Below are 22562 nucleotides of genomic sequence, written 5' to 3' on the forward strand. Positions count from 1 at the left end.
CCCTGATCTTTGGAAGGAGTGTCATAATTTTTCCAGATGAGACAAAGCACTTGACAATCACGCTCAGCACTTTGGCCACCTATGGGTTTCTGCATTAACCAGCTCCTGCTGCCATATGAAGCGTCTGTGATGAAAGCTAGACACCATGAATTTATGGGCATAAACATGAGCATGATTAAGGAACATATGTGAGTTTTTAACTTTGTCTTTAGGGTCCAAAGTTTAACCAAGAATTCTATAGGTGGATTTTTATTTTTCTCCCATCTCAGTGTGATTGGCTTATAAATGGAAAACTTGAAACTGCGCGAATTTTTTTTTCTTCTATAATATTTTTGAAAATATCCTACCTTTATTCTTTTAGCTCTCAAAACAGATTTTAAATTTAACTCTCAGGTAGGAAGGGTGCTTTCTTTCAAAATCTTTTCCCATGATTTCATTTATTCTTGTTGCTATTCACTTCATAGAATCTATTTTTATTGTCTTTTCGTTCACCTTTTCCCATTTTGTGTTCATTTATGAATCGAAAATTATCTCCAATTTACGAAACTAGTAAAAATATAAGTTCGTGTGAGTTTTTATTTTACTTTGAAACTAATTCTGTTAATCAATTCTATTGCTTCTGTTTAATCACGTGCCCTCGTCTTTATGCCAGTGATTAATTCAAATATTTAATGAGTCTAGGCTATTCATAAGTGAAGGTTTAGTTGTAAGGATATAAGAATTCAACTCAAGGTTTCTTTTTGCCGCTGATGCTCCTCTTCTTGTCCATCACAGAAGCAGTAACTGGATGACAGCTGTGGAGGGACTATTGACAACGTATATGAATGGAATGGCAAGCGATAAGCTCTCCGTTTTGAAGATGGTCAGCGACATAAAGACGGATGGGGAAAAACCACGTTGGTCAAAGTAAGGAAATACTCTCTGAAGAAAAGAAGAGCATTGAGCTGTGGTAGTAATAAAGGACGGTTCCCTCCCACTTTACTTACCTAATGTGAGAGCCATAGTTTCTCAATGTCTACCTCTTTGCTAATTCTCGTTGTTTAGTATATGAATTGCGTACCCTAGAAGCCCAGAAATTGGAAAGTATTCTCAGCAGTTGATCCTGCAAACTCTAAAGCCAGAAACCCTGGAAACTTTTGGAGAAGAACTGACAAGAAAAGTCTATAGGACATCTTGCATGAGAACGAGCATTAGAGCTCGTTTCTGTCCTGTGAACCTAAGGGAAGTTTGTAGCTTCTCCAAATTTTCTTTTCGAGAAATTTTTCTCTGTGCCAGTTCATGTCAATTTTATTTTAACTGCTTATTTGTTCCCAAACACATTCCATCTGTTTCTAATATTCTGGAAATCCTAAAGAATGTATTGAGAATTGTATTGTATTGTAATGGATGTTTCTATAGTTTCTGAAATGCTTATAAACTATAAATTAATTTGTAGTTTCCTGAGTTTTCATTAGAGAAACGGGAAATCTTGCATACAGAGCTTTCTCATTCATTCCTGAAAGCTTGTATTTTCTAAATACCTTCTCTAATTTCATTACTTCCTAATGTTCACCTGTTTCAGCATCTTCCCACAGCCTGGAAGATGTGAGAGATCACAAGGAAAAGTTAGCCAATCGCTGAGGCTTTTGCTAAATTCTTTAGGGTTATCTGTTCTCAGGGCATTCACCCCCATCTTCTCTATATGATTCAACTCAACATCACAGGCATTCAGTTTTCTCCTGTTTCCAGTACTGATAGTCTAGGAGTCATATGATCATTACCCTACCTATCTATCATCTTGATGAAAATAAAGGAAATTTTGTTACAGCAAGAAGGACTAGATAGAGTTTTACTGATTGGGTTCCTTTAGCACATAATGTGATGTGCTGATGCAGAAGAGGAGATTGCACATACCCTCCTAGGGCTTCTGACTGTCTATCTCTGCTGTCTAAAGAGTAAGTGCAGAAGAGGAGATTGCACGCTCCCTCTCAGGGCTTCTGACTATCAATCTCTGCTGCCTAAAGAGTAAGTCCATCCATAAGAGCCTACTGCTCAGATGTGAACAAGACTAACTCCAATAGTGGTTGCATAAGGCATTATTTAAATACACCCGTAAATGCAAGAACTAGGAACTCAAATGGCCTAGAGTCAGATTCTACAGTCAACTAATTACTGTAACTACATAAAATATTTAAACTCATTGCTCATCAGTTTTTTTTTTTTTATTTCAGTAAAAGTCTTCCCTGATAAGTACCTTTATGAACTCTCGCAGAGAGGTCACAGGAGAGGAAGAGAGAGAGAAGAGGTTGGGGGATAGGGGGAGCTATGTGTGATTACAGAGTAGTGTGTTTAATACCCATAGCTAGGACTCAAAAACACAATAAGACAACGTATCTGCATTTCATATAACCTATGATGAAAGAAACATTTGATATGTAACAAATGGCTTGGAACTGAAACCAGAGGCTCTTTTTTTTTCATATACAACATTCCAAAGAATCACATGTGACCTAAACAGAATCTTGTTTTTCCAATTTTAGTGAAAATGATATTCAATACAGTGAGATCTCTGTCAAAAACTAAGTACAATACCATTATCCATGAGGTACAGGGGGACAGCAAAGCGAAGATAGAAAGTCTTAGATTGCTAGATATGCGCAAGATTTGAAACCTGGAAGATTTCAAGAAATGCAAGTGTTTTGCATTACAAAAAGATTCGTTTATAAAAGTTAAAATTCATTACTTTCTTCTTGAATGCTTTTTAGTGAAAAAAGGAATAAATAAATAAATAAACCCTCTGCTGAACAATCTCCCAAGTGTGTTACAACTAGTGGAAGAAAGATTAAGAAAGAACAGAATCTAGATGGACTAAAGTATCTCCCCAGTATACCTACTAAATAGAATAATCTTTGAAAAAAATCTCTGCTGATAATAGGTAGCATTTTATGTGTATATGGATATGTGCATATGCATACATGCACATGTGTGAGCAGATGAACAAAAATGTGCACACATGTAAAATTGTGGTCGGTGGTCAATATCAAGCCTTCGCACTTTATATTTTTTAGACAGACTCACCAAACCTAGGGCATGATCAGTAGACTAAGATGCGTGTTCAGAAAGCTCTAGGCATCATGCTGTTTCTACCTTTGCTTGGATTATTAGTGCGTGCCCCACTCAGCTTTTACATGGCTTATGGGAGACAAAGTTTAGGTTCTCCCATATGCACAAGCAAGAATTTTAGCAACTGAATCACCTCTGCAGCTCCCTGGCAGGTAGCATTTTTGAGTAATAAAAAAACACCAGAAATATTTGGCATTTGAATGTTGAAAGAAAATAATACAATATCATTTTGTTTCTGCTGTAATGACTGAAGTCTGAAAGTACACACGAAGAAGGTGAATCTAAGGCATACCAAAAAACGGCACCTGTGAACAAAACCCTTGCTAACTTCAGCAATGATTTGTTAGATTTGATTAACACCTAAATGAAGTGGTCCTCATTAGAACTTCAGAAGGATGAATTATGTCGGTCCAGGGGATGACTCATGCCTTGATGGAAACACTGGCACCATGCACCACGCACCCCGCTAGCAGCTCCTTTCAATTACAATGATAAACGAGGATTTAAACTGTAATTCTTTAGCACTATCCATTTGGTCTCTAATGCCCTGCCTCTTCTGTTTTTTATTGTGATTGAAAATAGAGGCCACAATGGGATAAACAGCCATTTGGATTAGTGTCACACTCTGGACCGCGGGATAATGGAGGCTTGGCATTGGGGTGGGAAGGAGGTGCCAGAAGGGTGGAGAGTGTTCCTGATATATCTCCAGGGTGGCCATGAGTGGTGATTAAAGCTCCATAACAAGTTCATGTAGCACTCATCTTCGCCTGTGTCGTAAATAAGGCAGCCAAATTGGGGAGTGATTTGCTAATGATAGACAGCGTCTTGAAAGAGCTGCTGGGAAATTTAGTGCCCCAGAGCAGGGATGGCTCTTGCTCTCCAGCCAGTGAGTCACCAGAGTTTATTCGACCCAGTTAATCCTGGTGACATTTTAAAGCAGAGAAGACAGCAAGAGCACTTACTAAGTGACTCGTCAATCCTCGCAGTTGTTTGTAAGCATCAACTCAAGTTGCCCCTCAGCTCCTACACCTGATTCAGCTTCTGTCTGCCACGCAGTCACTTTTCCTCCTAAGCTGGAATTCTTTTCCTTCAACATGAAAATCTACCTGCGTATGTTGATAGAATTAAAAATCTTACTACACCATCTTGAGAAGCAAGATGGCTAAAATGAAGTTTCTTGGAGAGGCAGAGAAGAAAACAGTGTAGTGACTCATACAAGAGCCTTATCATCTCTGCCCAAATCTGTCTACCTGACACCCCAGGTCTCACATCCCAGAACCCCACTCCCTATAGACTCCTAGAAATTCTTCGTCTCTGTCTTCCGTGTCTTGCTTGCTTCTTGATGCCTCTGGTGTGGACTCAGAGTGTAGATGAATTTAAGATTGTTTATGCTTCCTCCGGCCTGACTCTCCTCCTGCTCCACTAGTCAGAAAATAAAGACCCACAACCCGGAGAGTGCAATAAACCCTCCTAACAGAAGGATAGGGAATCTCACTGATTACATTTTAGCTTTTATAGATAGGTTTCTTCTGCCAAGAGACGTGAAAGATCTCTCCTCATACTAAATTTCTAGAAATTTTACTGAGAGTGACTTCTGCCACGAAAACATTAAGGGCAAATGTTTACTGGGATTTTTAAATCTTACTCCATGCCAGCTTAGATTTGAAGCTATCAGAACTGCTTTCTGATTACATAAAGTAATTAGGGATAGAGAACAAAGAAATGAGGGTGGGGTGTTTTAATATGGAGACTAACAAAGGAAAAGACTGAGCCAGGAAAGGGAGTGAGACCTTAGTCAAGAAAGCAATTGAGACAAGCAATAAGCATAGAGATTCAATGAGGGATAGATGGTGGAAGGAAAGGAGAGGGAGAGAGAGAAAGAGAGAGAGAATTGGGATATTAACCCTCAATTCCTGAAACTTATATCCCACTCTTTCATTTATATCAGGATATTAAATCTTTGGGCCTTATGCCAAATAAAATAAGGACATTTGAAGAAGATCTGAAGTACCCACATGAAGTGATTTAGCTAATCTCTATCAAATATCCTACATTTCTGCAGCTGCCCAACCACTAACTACTGTCATTGCGATGATCCTCGGAACTCTATTCTCAGCTTCTTAGCTTTAAAATAACTCGTACTCTCACTTCAGGAAAATTCATGAATGTAAAAAAATGTATCATTTGTCCCCTTTTTTTCATGTCATCCTTCCCTTCTCTCCAGGACAATGAAGTAATAGACAAGTAGAAATTTCACTGTAATAACTGGCCTATGGGAACAAAGATGATTACTCCAGTCCCTCATTTTACAGTGAGGAGAAAAAGTTGTGTGTGTGTATGTATATGTATATGTATTTATATATGTGTGTGGTTTATATATATATAATCATTATATCTATTTAATTTATCATCTACAAAGAAAAAATATTTTAATCACCTGATTGATTATACTACTGGACTAAATTTACAGAATATCTACCTCTTAATGCTAACAAATTATGATGGATGAACATGTTATGGCTTCTACCACAATATGCATAGAAGGAACTGAAACATTAAGACAAATAGAAAATAAACAGGAGAGTACAGGCTGTGAGGGTATTCAGCCATAGGCTGTGAAAATCTATATAAGCAATGGATAATGACTTTTTAAAATAGTAACCAAGAGAAAAATTTTGCTGCTGTAATTATTCAGCAATCACAAACAAAACTATATGGTCACTTTCAAATTTACTGTCCTAAATGGAATTTATTGACTTTCTTATCTAACTTATTTAATGGACTTACATTTCTAATGAATTTGGCTTATTCTCAAGATAGGGGTCAAAAACACTTTTCACATTCCAAATGAATGTCAAAGGAAAAATTCTGAAGCCTCGGGGTACATGTTTAGCATCTAATTTTCCAAGGTGAATACTTTGTAAAGAACAACACTCACTTGGCTGTAAAATTTTTGGAGAGAGAATAATCTGAGTTTATCATTAGTCATATGATTAGGAAGTTAAGTGAATCTTAGACACGAGGTATGCCCTACTTCAATGAGAACACATTTTATATGCACTCCTGGAGCACTGAAGTAAGAAACCATCAACACAGGGAAGGAACCCTGTTCACAACTCAACTTGCTTTGGGCAGTAAATCAATGTTGTTATATGTTTGGTTGAACAAGATACAAATCTTTACATTTGACAGAAAAAAAGAACATCAGGCACTGTTTTATTTGCACAACTTTGAACCAGATATTTAAGGAAACTTAATCACTGGCTCCTAAGATTGTATCACCCAAAACCAGAACAGGGCTTGTAATAAACTGAATTTTGCTTACTCTGATTACTTGTTGAAGAAAAATATGGTAAATAAACTGGTTTTGAGAAAAAACTTGTGCCATAGTCCCCTGACTTTCATAGCATCATTCCCCTTTTCTCTGGAATACTGAAGTGATAGGCAAGGATAAATAATGTTGTAATAACTGGCTCATAATCAAAGACTATTGTTTCACCACCAAATCTTATAGCAATAAAGAAAATTCTGGTTTTGATTATTTTTACAAAGTTGTTTGTATTTTTATTAAACAGTTCTAGGACATTTTTTTAAAAAAAAAAAAAAGTTGTTGTCAGTCCCAAATCTTTCCACTCCTTCACCCACAAATATTGCATGTCCCTCTATGTACTTACATAATGGTGTATAATAGCTTACAAAAACGAGTTACAGAATATTCTTATGTATGTACATATATTATATGGGGCATATATAGTTTTCCTGTATATTCTTATATAGAAGGCCCTGATTGATTGATGTATTGTACCAGAACCTAAATGATGCTAGCTCTCCAGAAGATCCACATGACTTAAGGAAGGTGCCTCTGACAATATGGGTTACATAGAGAATGCTGAGGTGTATCTATTATGCAGATCTTATAATAAAAATTTTGCTTTTTACACCTTCTTATACTTTATGTTTCCCTGTGGACAAGGCTGTTTTTCTGTTGTGTGTCACCCTCTATCCAGTCAACATCTCAGCCTCCTCAATCTTGAGTTCAGCCATCATCCATTTGCTTTCTTGTCCTCTCTTACAGTGTTTGCCTTACCATCAGGAATTTTTATGTTTTTAAAATTGCTTCATTATCATATTATTACAGTTTTAAGAAAAAGCATGAATTAAAATATGTGTGTGAAAACATAATGATAAATAAAACCTCGATAATTAAAGTGTGGGCACTTGTATACTACTTAACCGAAAATGTAAACTGTCAATTTATCTCTTCATGCTAAAATATTAAGAATTTATTTGCAAGTATTTCATGTTTCTTCTTTTTCTTTCATGTGATTTAGGATTGACTCTATATTTATACATAATAAAAAAAGTCAATGATCAATATCTCTAGATCACTGGCAATTATTTCTATAATTAAAATTCAGTCTAAAATTAGTACTCAGAGTCTGTAAAAGCTCTTTTCCTACTTGGAGGTTTTCTACTATTTTTTATTGCTTTTTTTTTTTTGCTTTGTGACTAATGCTATACACTTGAGCCACTAAATGTTAACCTATGAGTTGGTTGGCCCTTCTCCACTAACTTTTATCAAAATAAGTAGTCAAGTCACTTATGCAGTTATTATGAAAACAATGTGAAGAACAAAGTGCTGCAGGGAAGAGTCTGCACGGTGACTTCTCAGATGCACTGCAGCTCTCTGTCCACGCTGTTCAGTCTGCTCCTCAGCAAAGCACATGCAATATCATTCCCAATGTAGTCCCTCCACCCCGTTTCTGCTCTCAGCTTTAATAGCGAATCATACTTAAGTTTCAAGGAAGAGGCAAACATTACTTGACTTGTCTGATCCCTTTTTATCTCTTTGTTTATCTGGGATAAGTGCACAACTCATTATCTGGGATCCTTTTGTACTGTGTAAAGACACACTACAAAATTTAAGGAATTGCACAAATCTATTAACTCTACTTTCATTAACCTCGGAGCCCCTCAAAGACATGCTTCTAGTTCCTCTATTTCTTTAAAATATATGTGTATCCAAATAGCATATGTGTGAACATGTGTTATAAGTGCACATGAACGTGTGTGTGTGTGTGTGTGTGTGTGTGTGTGTGTGTGTGTAGTGTGTCTAAAAGAATATTCTTGGTCTTCCTCTATTGCTCACCACCTTTTCATATGAGACAAGTTTCTCACTAGACCTGGAGCTCACCAGTAGGCTAACTGGCTAACTAAATTGTCCAACAAGTTCCCAGGACAAATCCACCTGTTTCTTACCTGTACCCACAGTTCACATTTTACAGTCACACTTACTTTTCATGTGGGTTCCAGAGAGCCAAAGCCAGATCTTCGGGCAGCAGGTACCTCAGCCACTGAGCCCCAGCCCTGGGATGGTTTTGTGTCATTAGTGTCATTATCACTAGTCATTAGTACACCAACTAGACATCAAAAGATTGGCAAAAAGAGTTGGGCTTAATTACAGCAAAATAACTATGTATTTGTTTCTGAGAAAGATAAAGATTCAATAATGAGGAATAGGGATAACATTAAACTCAAACTTCATAATGAAAAAGACTTTAAAGTCTCCGTGTTAACTATTCTTAACCAAGGTACCATCCACATTTCACAGATGAAAATATGAAACCAAACGTCTTGTCAAGTTCAAAATAGATGGATGTTAGAACAGGAGTAGCTCAACCTAGAGTTCTGGTTTTGTTCATTTTTTTTTATTCTGAATGTATCAGAGAATATAACATAAAAAGAACAGTTCTTCATTTGCATTCTGGCATATCTCAAAGTATAATTGACTATGGTCTTCAAGTAAAAGTTAAGAATAGAGAAATGTCCAAATGTTTGCTTTTTGATTTATTTTTACGTTGCTCATTTCTGAGCCACTACATCTGCCACAGTTAGCTTAGCCTGCTGGGAACTTACATAATCCCAGACTACAAGTACTTTAGCTACAGTTCTTAGTGCCTGAAGATGATATTCCCCAACTGTTCTTCCTTCAGGGAAAGAAGAACACAGAACCAATCCCTTGACCTGAATCTTCAGCCACATACTGTGAATCTGCAATTTACATATTTTCAAAACTGTGCCTGCTGGGGCTTAAGATTGTTTTTCTTCATAAGAAAAAAGCATAATATATTATAAGACATATTCATAATTCAATAAATCTTATAGAATAGAATTTCTTATGTCATCTTCTCTGAATACCTACACATTGACTCAAATATATTTAGGTCTATGTATATAGACTCATCTGCATTCTTGAAAAGTTAACTTCAATTTTTAAATATAAACAACTTTTTACATTGATTCCTCCTCTATTTTTCAGGAAATTACTAACCATTGAACACTGTGATTGACCTATACTTTATTTATTCACATTTGGACCATTTGGGTTTCTAGAACTCACTAGTGAAATGTTCTTGTGTATGGTGGTTTGAATGAGAATGGCTCCTATAAGTTCAAATGTTCAAATACTTGATCTTCAGAGAGAGGCACTACTTGAAAGGGATTAGGAGGTGTGGCCTTGTTGGAGGAATTATGTCACTGGGGGTTGGGCTTTGACGTTTCTAAAGCTCAAGCCTGGCCCAGTGGATTTTTTTCTCTCTTCCTGTTGCCTATGGATCGAGATGTAAAATTATCCGCTACTTCTCCAGCACCATGTTTGCCTGTATCCTGCCACTCTTTCTGCCATGGTGGCAATATACTAAACCTCTGAAACTATAAAGAAACTAGTAAACAGCACTCCTCTGTGGCTTCTGCATCAGCTTCAGCCTCCAGGACCCTGCCTTTCTTGAATTCCTGTCCTGGCTTCCTTTGATAATGAACTATAATGTGGAAGAGTAAGCTAAATAAACCCTTTCTTCTTCAGGTTACTTTGGTCATGGTGCTTCATTACCTTAATAGTAACCCTAAGACATTATAGTTATCATGTTGTCTGCCCACGAGTATAGTTGAACATAATCCCTAATAGCCACCATTCCTAGGCCTGTTGAGTGTTTCTTACTTCCATCACCTACAACTCTTTACAAAGGGCATTTATTAACTTACCAGTGAATGTTTAACCCAGTGGATTTATAGGTGTCCAAAGGTAAAGTCTTTAGAACAACCTTGAACAATTGGCAATGAAGAATTGATGGGTAAGTTGAGAGATAGTGACCTATACCCTGTAAGGATGTCTCTGAAAGTACTGAGTTCTCAGGACTGGAGAGATGATTCAGCGTATAAGAGGATTGGCTGCTCTTGCAAACTTCCAGGATTTAATTCCCAGAACCCACATAACAGGTCACAGCAGTCTATAACTCTGGTTCCAAGGCATCAGTTGCCTTCTTTGAAACTGTGTGGCACATAAGTGGTACAGAGGCATACACGTAGGTAAAACACTGATATACATAAAACATAGTAACAATTATAGCGCCAAGTTCTGCTTTGCAATTTTATACATTTTCTTATTAGAACATCATTTTTCAACTCTCATATTCCAGTAGGAGTAGTTTCTTCTCATTTCCAAGGTAGCTCGGTTTTCTTCCTACAGATACCCTGTGACAGAATACATACCCTACATACAGCAGCATAAGTAGATATTGGTGGTGGGGGTGTTGTGCCTTCACAATAAATCAGCAGAAAGTTGCTGTGAATGCTACCTACTACAGTGAGGCATAAACTATTTGTTGCTATATATAATTATATTGTTTTATTCATTGTAGAAACAAAAAACATTCAGAGTTTGGTCCTATGCTTGTTCCTTTCCAGTCTGGATGGAGTAGGTGAGCTCCCATTAGCTCACATAGACTGTTTCAGTGGATGTACCCATCATGGTCATGACCTCTTTGCTCAAATTCTTATTTCTCCCAGTCTTCAACTGGAATTTGGGAGCTCAGTCCAGTGCTCCTATGTGGGTCTCTGCCTCTGTTTCCATCAGTTGCTAGATGAAGGTTCTATGGTGATATTTAAGATATTTATCAGTCTGATTACAGGACAAGGCCAGTTTGGGCCTCTCTCCTGTATTGCTTAGGGTCTTAACTGTCGTCATCCTTGTGAATTCCTGGGAATTTGTCTAGAGTCAAGTTTCTTGCTAACCCCATAATGGCTCCCTCAATCAAGATATCTCTTTCTTTGCTCTCATCTCTGTCCTTCCTCCATCTCGACTATCCCATTCCCTCAAGTTCTCCTTAATCCTCCTTTTCTCCCCTCTTCTTTCCTTTCCAACCCATGCTCCCAATTATTTTTAAATGTTCCTCAAATTATACTAAAATATCAAGAAACTGAAATGTTTGACACTCATCATAGAACAAGATAACAGTGATTAGAATCATTTCAACAAGCACTTGAGAGATGGAAAATACATTTAAGAATGAAAGAAGTGTAGCAAAAGAAGGAAGCTAAAGTCTCCAGCAATTGCTAAGGAAAGGAAGCTATTTAATTTTCCAACAACAACCCTAAAAGTCAGACTTTGAAATCAGCCAACAAACTACAGAGAAACTAAAACTATCTAAGGATTCCAGGGACAACCTGACAAGGATGGCTAAGTAGATAGAGCACAAAGGACATGTCTGTGAAAACACTGTGTGACACTTTAATAATGGGTACGTGTTACTATAAATAGAATGTACAGTTACACCAGTGACCGATCATGTCCACTATGAACCCTCAGTGATAACTATATGTTGTCGGGGTTTCTGTCCTGTCCAGTTCCCACAATTGTTAAGTCCCAAAGAAATCACACAGAGGTCTACATTAGTTATAAAATGATTGGCCCATTAGCTCATGCTTCTTATTAACTCATAACTTATATTAGCCCATTATTCTTGCCTATGTTTGCTACGTGCTCGGTACCTTATTCGGCAATGCAGTCACATCTTGTTTCTTCTGTAGCTGGGTCAGGACTCTGAATTAGGACTTCCTTCTTTCCAGAATTCTCCTGTTCTCATTGACCCACCTCTACTTCCTGTCTGGTTGTCCCTCCTATACTTCCTGCCTGGCTACTGGACAATCAGCATCTATTTCAAGTATAATTTACAGGATACAGACCATTGTCCTGTAACATGAGGGCTGGCTGGCTGGGGTTTCTGTCCCGCCTGGGACCCCACAACCAGCAATTCCCAAACAAAATAACACAGAGTCTGCATTAGGTTATAAACTGATTGGCCAATTAGGTCAGGCTTCTTATTAGTCCTTGTAACTTATATTAATCCATTATCATTATCTGTGTTAGCCACAGGGCTCAGTACCTTTCTCAGTGTGACAGTTCACATGTTGCCTCTTCGGGGGTCTGGGGAGGAATGGCAGAGGGAGCTTCCTCCTTCCTAGCCTTTTCCTATTCTCATTGCCCCAACTCTACTTCCTGTCTGGTTGACCCGCCTATACTTCCTGCCTGGCCAATCAGCGTTTTATTAAAATACATGATTGACAGAATCCAGTTCTCCCAGACCATTGTCCCACACCAACTATATATAACTATATATTGCCATAGGTTCACTGATTACAAGAACACCACCATGATTTTGGGATTGTTTATAATTTGTCTTTATAGGACCAAGAGTGCATGAGGCATCACAGTATATTCCACTCAGTTTTAGTCTGAACCTAAAACTTCTTTAAAAAATAAAAACATAATGACTCTTGAAACGGAAACTGTCTTGGAGTTTAAATGAACCCCTAAAAATTAAAAGAAAATATCATAGATTAAATGAATCAAAATGAAGGGCAGCATTGATATTTCAAGAATGTGGGTAGCAAAATAAAATGTACCAATCAAGAGATAAAAAAAATGGAAAAGACACAGTATTAAATTAAGGAAGTATGTCCAGATTTCTATCAGATGGAGTTTCAGAGAAATCAAATAGAGAAATTTTTGAAGCAATGCTTTTATATTTCCCTGAACTGAACAAGATAAATTTTCAGAAAATCCCCCCAGGAGTGCACAAAATCATAAGTGAAAGACATCCAGAATAAGGCATGTCACACCTTTCTCCAAGTTTCAAGAGAAGGTTCCTGACCCTACAAGATGCACAGAGACCTTGGCAAGCAGGGGATCACGTGACATCAGCAACACTGATATTGAAAGACAGGGAAGTCAAGCCTCTTGTTTTATACAAACTTATGACCACTCTAGAATTCCACACCAGCATTACTGGGCCTATATGCATCCAGTTGGGTAGGCCAGGAAGAATGGTTTTTTTCATACAATATATTTTGATCATATTCTTGCCCCTCCACCCAGATCCACCCAGATCCTTCCTACTACCCTGCCTACCCAATTTCATGTTGGTTCTATCTCTTTAAGAGGAAAGAAAGAAGGAAAGGAAAGAAGGAATAAAGGGAAAAAATAAGGAAGGAAAAAACAATAAGACAAAATAAAGCCAAAAGAAATAGAAAGCATACACACACACACACACACACACACACACACACACACACACAAAATCCATGAAGTCTGTTTTGTGCTGGTTAGCTATGTTCTATATGCCCAGTGTCATTCATTGGAAACAACTGATTATCTCTTTCATAGCAGGTATCCACTGCAAAGAAACATGTCTTCCAGACGCAGCAGAGCTGATACACATGTGAATTCACAGGAACTGTAACAGCAGACATAAATGAACAAGATCTGTACAAGTTCAAACCAGGCAAAATTCCAGCAAGAGAAAAAGCAGACACAAAGACAAACTCCTTACCAAGAAGAATAATTTTTGTAAGGGACTGAAAGGCTCACCAAGCCATTAGGAATGCTATTCTTAAAATTGAATATCAAAGTTCAGTACCTTGGACCAGAGTCATGCTGCAGAACCTCTGTGATGGTTAACCTGAATTATCAAATCAGTAGAACACATAAGCTGAAGTGTCAACTGAGAAAAATCAGTGGAGAGACAAACCTCTGCAGGTATTTGAGGAGGACCCTGAACATCAATGGGCACTGCAAGGGCTGGCGACTTGAACTGAATTAAGAGCGAGATGCAGAGCACTGGTATCCACTGCTTCCTTAATGTAGATCCAAAGTGACCAGCTCCCTCCTGCTCCTGATACCACAGCTTTCCACCCTCATGAAGCACGTGACCTCAAACTGTGAGTGAAAACAAACCCTTCTTCCATAAGGTGCTTTTGTCGCAACAATAAGAAAAATCGCTGTAACAACCACCATGCATAAAACCCTTTCCCTTTTGACCCTCGTCACCACGTAATGGGATGCACCCACCGCCCTAGCCACCAATTCCAGTGAAACCGCGAAGTCTTGCCTCCCCTTCACCCCTTAACTCTTTCATTTATGTGTCAGTAAGACTGAAGTATCATTTTGTCCTGTAGTTGTAAGGCAGGTTAAAGGAAAAATCCTGCATTGCATTGAAGAAAGAGACTTGAAGTGAGAGCAAAAAAGAATGCAGGCCACATATGTGGGAGATATTCAACACCTATTCTGCTCAAATGATGGGTAATGATGGGCATCGAATATTCCAGACAAAGAATCAATCAAATGTGGAAGCAGAATAAAAATGTTTTCAGACATGCAAAGGCTGAATATTTTCCTTTTTATATGCTCTCTTGGGAAGACATGCTAGAGAATAAACTGAGAGGGGGTGGGGAAGGAGAGAATGACACCCTAGAAAAGAGGTAAAATAACAAATATTAAGAATTTCCAGTATGACCTTTGTAACACAGCCCAAAAGACAGATGGAGGTTTTGGGTATGATTCCATTACAGATTATGTTTTAACATTTGAAAAAATGTAAAGCTTATTGGAAATGTTAAGAAGATGATGATAGGATGATATGTATAGAATAATGAAATTAATATAATAATAAAATAAATTTTGGCTAGGCAGTGTTGGTGCACGCCTTTAATCCCAGCACTTGGGAGGCAGAGGCAGGCAGATCTCTGTGAGTTCGAGGCCAGCCTGGTCTACATAAGACTAGTTCCAGGACAGGCTCCATAGCAACAGAGAAACCCAATCTCAAAAAAAAAAGGAGGAAGAAAATTAATATTACATCAGTGGTGTGGTCTGGAAGTAAAACTATAGGCTGGAAGCTGGTGGTGCTACTTGGCAATATTTTAGAACCTCTAGGGTGGTTCTTTGCTGGACAAACTGGGTAGCTGGAGACTAGAACTTGGAAATGAGGAAAAGTGGTGTAAGAATTATATTTTAGAAGAGGTGGAACCCAGAGCTAGCCCTGTTGCACTGCTTAGGAGTTCTTCCCAGAGAGGTGAGTGGGTACTCACCTGGGCAGCCTGCCTGCCCGGGAAGAGAGCACAGCCCCCCCCCAGCTTCTGCAGCAGGGTCTTCGGTGTTCCAAGGGACCCCTCCCTTCCCCCCCACTGCTGCGGGCCCTTTGCCTCCCGGGTCCTGGGAAGACCAGCAAGCCCTGTTGCACTGCTGAGGCGCTATTCCCAGAGAGCTGAGTGGGTGCTAGCCTGGGCAGCCTGCCTGCCTGTCCGGGAAGGGAGCACAGCCCTTCCCCCCTCAGCTTCTTCGGCAGGGCCTTCGGTGTTCCAAGGGATCCCTCCCCTCCCCCCACTGCTGCGGGCCCTTTGTCTCCTGAGTCCTGGGAAGACCAGCTAGCCCTGTTGCACTGCTGAGGAGTTCTTCCCAGAGAGGGCTGAGGAGCTCTATCCAGAGAGTGCTGTGAAGTCCTACCCAGAGAGTGCTGAGGAGTTCTATCCAGAAAGTGCTGAGGAGTTTCATCCAGAGTGGAGGAGATGGGCAGGCGCCAATGCAAGAATTCCTCCAACAACCTGAAAGGCAACATGACATCGCCAGAATCCAGAGAGCTCGAAACTAGAAGAATTGAACACCCTACTCCAGAAGAAAAAGAAGAAATCGACTCTAAGCGCTTCTTTATGAAAATAATAGAGGAACTTAAACAGGAGGTGAAAATCTGCCGTAAAGAAATGGAAGATAAGTATAACAAAAAAATTGAGGAAATGAGTAAAGAAATGGAAGAGAAATATACCAAAAAGTTTGAAGAAATGAGTAAATCCGTAAATGAAATTCTGGGAAACCAAGAAAAAACAATCAAACAGGTAATAGAAACAGTTCAAGATTTGAAAACTGAAATGGAGTCAATGAAGAAATCACAAACCGAGGGCCGGCTGGCTATGGAAAAACTAGGTAAACGAACGGAGACTACAGAATCAAGCATAACCAATAGAATTCAAGAGATAGAAGAACAAATCTCAGATTCTGAAGATACCATAGAGAAAATAAATGCTCTGGTCAAAGAAAATGGCAAATCCAACAAATTCTCTTCACAAAACATTCAGGAAATCTGGGACACAATAAAAAAACCAAATCTAAGAATAATAGGGATTGAAGAAGGAGAAGAACTGCAGATCAAAGGCCCAGAAAATATATTCAACAAAATTATAGAAGAAAACTTTCCCAATCTAAAGAACGATATTCCTATGAAGGTTCAAGAAGCATACACAACACCGAATAGACTGGATCAGAAAAAAACATCCCCTCGTCATATAATAATCAAAACACAAAGCATTCAGACTAAAGAAAGGATATTGAGAGCTGCAAAGGAAAAAGGTCAAGTAACTTATAAAGGTAAACCTATCAGACTTACACCAGACTTCTCTATGGAAACCATGAAAGCCAGAAGGTCCTGGATAGAGGTACTGCAGAAACTAAGAGACAATGGATGCAAGCCCAGACTACTTTACCCAGCCAAGCTATTGTTCACTATCAACGGAGAAAACAAAATATTCCAGGATAAAAACAAATTTAAACAATACGTAGCTACTAATCCAGCCTTACAGAGAATACTAGAAGGAAAATCACAACCCAAGGAATCCAACATTCCCAACACTGCCTACATTAACTCAGACATCTAGCGACCCTTCACAAGCACAACTCAAAGAAGGAAAACACATACACTCTACTACCCAAAAAAATGACCGGAGTCATCGATCACTGGTCATTAATATCACTTAATACCAATGGTCTCAACTCACCTATAAAGAGGCACAGACTTAGAGATTGGATACGAAACAGGATCCAACATTCTGCTGTCTACAAGAAACACACCTCAACCACAAAGACAGACACCTACTCAGAGTAAAGGGTTGGGAAAAGGTTTTCCAAGCAAATGGACCTAAGAAACAAGCGGGTGTGGCCATTCTAATATCTAACAAAATCTACTTCAAACTAAAATCAATCAGAAGAGATGGAGATGGACATTTCATACTCGTAACAGGAACAATTCATCAGGAGGAAGTCTCAATCTTGAATATCTATGCCCCTAATATAAAGGCACCCACATATGTAAAAGAAACTCTTCTAGAACTCAAGGCGGTCATCAAACCACACACACTAATAGTAGGAGACTTCAACACTCCTCTCTCACCAATGGACAGGTCAATCAGACAGAAACCTAACAGAGAAATAAGAGATTTATTGGAGGTACTGAATCAAATGGACTTAACAGACATCTATAGAACAGTCCACCCAAATAGGAAAGAGTATACCTTCTTCTCTGCAGCTCATGGAACCTTCTCGAAAATTGACCACATACTTGGTAACAAAGCAAACTTCCACAGATACAAAAAAATATTAGTAACCACCTGTGTCTTGTCAGATCACCATGGATTAAAATTAGAATTTAACAACAATGGTACCCCCAGGAAGCCAACAAACTCATGGAAGTTGAACAGTCAACTACTAAATCACGCCTGGGTCAAGGAAGAAATAAAGAAAGAAATTAAAGTCTTCCTTGAATATAATGAAAACAAAGACACAACGTATTCAAACCTATGGGACACAATGAAAGCAGTGCTAAGAGGAAAGTCCATAGCACTAAGTGCCCACCTAAAGAAAACGGAGAAAGCACACATTGGAGACTTAACAACACACTTGAAAGCTCTAGAAAAAAAAGAAGCTGATTTACCCAGGAGGAGTAGAAGACTGGAAATAATCAAATTGAGGGCTGAAATCAACAAAATAGAAACACAGAAAACAATTCAAAGAATCAATGAAGCAAAAAGCTGGTTCTTGGAGAAAATTAACAAGATTGACAAACCCCTATCCATACTAATCAAACGGCAGAGAGAGAACTTGCAAATTAATAGGATCAGAAATGAAAAGGGGGACATAACCACAGACACAGAGGAAATTCAGAGACTCATTAGATCTTACTACGAAAGTTTATATGCCACAAAGTTGGAAAATGTAAAAGAAATGGACATTTTTTTAGATAAGTACCATATACCAAAGTTGAACCAAGACCAGGTGAACAATCTAAATAGACCTGTTAGTCGTGAAGAACTAGAAGCTGTTATCAAAAATCTCCCTACCAAAAAAAGCCCAGGACCAGATGGTTTCAATGCAGAATTCTACCAGAACTTCCAGGGAGAGCTAATACCTATACTCCTTAATGTATTCCACAATATAGAAAAAGAAAAGTCACTGCCAAACTCCTTTTATGAAGCTACAGTCACCCTAATACCAAAACCACACAAAGATACAACCAAGAAAGAGAATTACAGGCCAATCTCACTCATGAACATCGATGCAAAAATTCTCAATAAAATACTGGCAAACCGAATCCAAGAACACATTAGAAAAATTATCCATTTTGATCAAGTAGGCTTCATCCCAGAGATGCAGGGATGGTTCAACATACGCAAATCTATCAATGTAATCCATCATATAAATAAACTGAAAGAAAAAAACCATATGATCATTTCATTGGATGCTGAAAAAGCATTTGACAAAATTCAACACCCATTTATGATAAAGGTGTTGGAGAGACTGGGGATACAAGGATCATACCTAAATATAATAAAAGCAATATACAGCAAGCCGACAGCTAACATCAAATTGAATGGAGAGAAACTCAAAGCCTTTCCACTAAAATCAGGAACACGTCAAGGCTGTCCACTCTCACCATTCCTCTTAAATATAGTGCTTGAAGTTCTAGCAATAGCAATAAGACAACATAAGGGGATCAAGGGAATTCGAATTGGAAAGGATGAAGTTAAACTTTCGTTATTTGCTGACGATATGATAGTGTACATAAGCGACCCCAAAAACTCTACCAAAGAACTCCTACAGCTGATAAACACCTTTAGTAACGTGGCAGGATACAAGATCAACTCACCTCTATACACAAAGGATAAAGAAACGGAGAGGGAAGTCAGAGAAACATCACCTTTCACGATAGCCACAAACAGCATAAAATATCTTGGGGTTACTCTAACCAAGGATGTGAAAGACCTATTTGACAAGAACTATAAGCCTTTGAAAAGAGAAATTGAGGAGGATACCAGAAAATGGAAAGACCTCCCCTGCTCTTGGATTGGGAGAATCAACATAGTAAAAATGGCAATTCTACCAAAAGCAATCTACAGATTCAATGCAATCCCCATCAAAATCCCATCAAACTTCTTCACAGACCTTGAGAGAACAATAATCAAGTTTATATGGAAAAACAAAACACCCAGGATAGCCAAAACAATCTTATACAATAAAGGAACTTCTGGAGGCATTACTATCCCTGACTTCAAACTCTATTACAGAACTACAGTATTGAAAACAGCTTGGTATTGGCATAAGAACAGAGAAGTCGACCTATGGAATCGAATAGAAGACCCAGATACTAACCCTCAAACCTATGAACACCTAATTTTTGACAAGGGAGCTAAAGGTATACAATGGAAGAAGGAAAGCGTCTTTAACAAGTGGTGCTGGCATAACTGGATGTCAACCTGTAGAAGAATGAAAATAGATCCATATCTATCACCATGCACAAAACTCAAGTCCAAATGGATTAAAGACATCAACATCAATCTGTCCACTTTGAACCTGATAGAAGAGAAAGTGGGAAGTAGTCTACAAGATATAGGCACAGGAGGCCACTTCCTAAGTAGGACCCCAGTAGCACAGACAATAAGAGAAACAATGAATAAATGGGACCTGCTGAAACTGAGAAGCTTCTGTAAAGCAAAGGACACTGTCAGTAAGACAAAAAGGCTGCCTTCTGACTGGGAGAAGATCTTCACCAACCCCTCATCAGACAAAGGTCTGATCTCCAGAATATACAAAGAACTCAAGAAACTAGACACTAAAACTCTAATTAACCCAATTAAAAAATGGGGTACTGATCTGAACAGAGAATTCACAACAGATGAACTTCGAATGGCCAGAAGACACTTAAGGTCATGCTCAACCTCCTTAGTGATTAGGGAAATGCAAATCAAAACCACTTTGAGATTCCATCTTACACCTGTCAGAATAGCTAAAGTTAAAAACACCAATGATAGCCTATGCTGGAGAGGATGTGGAATGAGGGGAACACTCATCCATTGTTGGTGGGAATGCAAACTTGTGCAGCCACTGTGGAAATCAGTGTGGCAGTTTCTCAGGAAACTGGGAGTCAACCTCCCTCAGGACCCAGCAATTCCTCTCTTGGGAATATACCCTAGAGATTCCAGAACATACTACAAAAGCGTTTATTCAACTATGTTCATAGCAGCACTATTTGTAATAGCCAGAACCTGGAAACAGCCTAGGTGCCCCTCAATAGAAGAATGGTTAAAAAAGGTGTGGAACATATACACATTAGAGTTTTACTCAGCGGTAAAAAAAAACAATGACATCTTGAATTTTGCATGCAAATGGATGGAAATAGAAAACGCTTTACTGAGTGAGGTAAGCCAGACCCAAAAAGAGGAACACGGTATGTATTCACTCATAAGTGGATTGTAACCATAATTAAAGGTCTTTGAGCCTATTATTCGTGATCCTAGAGAAGCTAAATAAGAAGACGAACCTGATAAAGATTATTTAGCTATCCGCCAGGAGGTAGGAAATAGTCAAGAGTCCCAGGTAACCTTGGGTGCATGGGTGGGGGGGGTGGAAGGGTTGTTGGAAGGGGAGAGGGTTAGAGAGAAGGGAGTAGGGGAGGAATGGAGAAAGCCCGGTTGACCGGGATGGGGGGAAGGGAGGAAGGATGAATATGGGATCAGGGAAGAATATATTTCAACTAAGGGAGTCATTTTAGAATTTACAGGAAACTTGATTATATATGGGATCCCAGGTCCAAGGAGAGATCCCCAGATTGTTCTCTGGACAGTTGAGAGGGTGCCTGAACCGGCCTTGGCCCATAACCATACTGATGAATATTTTGCTTATCACCATAGATCCTTCATCTGGCGTTGGATGGCGATACAGACGGAGACTCACATTGGAGCACCGGACTGAGCCCCCCAAGATCCAAATGAGGAGCAGAAGGAGGAAGAAAATGACGAAGGACTGCGAGGGATGCTATCACCCACTGATACAAGGGGTCGGATCTAATGAGAGTTTACCAAGGCCAGTTGGACTGCGACTGAACGAGCACGTGATTCAACCAGATTCTCTGAATGTGGCCGGATTCTCTGAATGTGGCTGGCCTGGAGTCTTTCTGAGAAGCCATTGACAATGACACTGGGACTAGTTTCCTCTACATATACTGGATTTTGGGGATCCTGTCTGTTTGGATACTCACCTTCCTGGACCTGGAGGGAGGGGGGAGGAACTTGAACTTCCCACAGGGCAGGAAATCCTGACTGCCCTTAGGGACAAAGAGGGAGGAGGAGAGGGAGGGGGGGGAGTGGGAGGGCGTTGGGAAGAGGGGCGTAAATGGAAACTTTTATAATTTAATAAAATTACTTTCAAAAAAAAAAGAATTATATTTTACTCAACAGATGCCTTTTAGTTTAGTTTGGATTTTTATTAGGTTCATGCATTACTTTGATAAATGTAAGACTGGTTTGATGAAAGGTGCCTTGGCAAATGATGGTACAGTATATCGACTCTCAAGTTACATCTGCCAATAAAAATATCTTTTCAAAGAAAAATTAAAAACCAACCTGAAGTTTCAGAAGAAAAAAGGTAAATGGTAGTGAGTGGGTGGGGAAAATAACAGAATATATCCATCAAGTAAGAGAAATATGTGACACTCTTTATTATAACACTACAAGGGCTGTAAACAGAATTCTAAACTTACAAAACTTTGATGTGATTCCTGACAAAAAAAATTCTTTCTTCCTGCCTTTCTTCCTTCCTGCCTTTCTTCCTTCCTTCCTTTCTTTCTTTTACTTCCTTTCCTTCTTTTCTTCCTTCCTTTCTTTATTTCTTTCTTTAAACACGGTCTCTCTATGTATATATCCCTGGCTATACTCGAAATCACTATGTAGACCAAACTGTCCTAGAACTCATAGAAATACACCTGCCTTGCTGGAATTAAAGGTACATGTCACCACACCCAATGAATTGTTATTCTTTAAAACATTATGGGAAATAGATTTAAAAAATAAAAATTCAAAGCAAACAAAAAACATGTCTGATAGGTGGAAATAGCCTGTAGAAAGTAATTTTTTTTTCTTTTGTTAGTTTTGACTTTTTGAGACAGGGTTTCTCTGTGAGCTTTAAAGTCTCTGTAGACCAGGCTGAAACTCAACAAGATCCACCTGCCTTGGCCTCCTGAGTGCTGGGA

General features: G+C 38.9%; 1 long non-coding RNA gene across 3 annotated transcripts in view; it reads right to left on the reverse strand.

The window, feature by feature from the left end:
• LOC125413130 (uncharacterized) overlaps positions 1–22562 on the reverse strand; it is a 210086-nt gene that overhangs the window by 119244 nt on the left and 68280 nt on the right. For all 3 annotated transcript variants that reach the window (XR_015000598.2, XR_015000599.2, XR_007235846.3), the window contains exon 2: positions 8398–8469. This is a non-coding gene — a long non-coding RNA (uncharacterized LOC125413130). The remainder of the gene's footprint in view (positions 1–8397; positions 8470–22562) is intronic.

Source organism: Myodes glareolus, chromosome 2 (genome assembly GCF_982192425.1).
Source record: "Myodes glareolus chromosome 2, mMyoGla1.1, whole genome shotgun sequence".
Lineage (NCBI taxonomy): Eukaryota > Metazoa > Chordata > Mammalia > Rodentia > Cricetidae > Myodes > Myodes glareolus.